Consider the following 632-nt stretch of genomic DNA (forward strand, 5'->3'; position numbering starts at 1 on the left):
TATGTCGCAGTTACCTGAGCAGCCAGGTGAGGTCACACAGGCCCCGCCCCCTGAGGCCAATACAGGAAGTGAAGCTGAACAAACACTTCCCTTCATCAAAAACTTTATTTTCTCTAAATTAGGAGGCCTAAAATTTCTTTTATTTTGCAGTTATAATGTTGAAAAAGTCCCCTCTAAACTATCTAACTTTCATAAACTGATGCTTCTCTTGGTCATTAATTTATAAACATAACTTTTCTCCACATCGATATTACATCTGGAACAATAAAGACATATTATATAAAAACAAATCCTTATTTTACCCAAACTGGTTTACTCACAACATAGTCCTGGTTCATCAGCTGTTTAATGTAGACGGGTCATTAATGTCATATCAAGAATTTATTTCAAAATACAAAATCAACATTCCCATTAATGAGTTTAATATTGTTACAGCTGCAATTCCTGCTGCTGTATTTATGCTATTTAAAAATATAGGACAGAATCTGAATTTATTACCTTTTGATCCAAACAAACTTGAAATTGGCCAAATTAGTTTTTCTTCTGCACGTAATAACAACCGTTGTATACGTGCATTATTTCAGAAAGATGTTGTACTCCATATGTAGTATCTTACTGGAACACATTTACTG

This window comes from Austrofundulus limnaeus, unplaced genomic scaffold (genome assembly GCF_001266775.1).
Source record: "Austrofundulus limnaeus strain Quisiro unplaced genomic scaffold, Austrofundulus_limnaeus-1.0 Scaffold1172, whole genome shotgun sequence".
Classification (NCBI taxonomy): domain Eukaryota; kingdom Metazoa; phylum Chordata; class Actinopteri; order Cyprinodontiformes; family Rivulidae; genus Austrofundulus; species Austrofundulus limnaeus.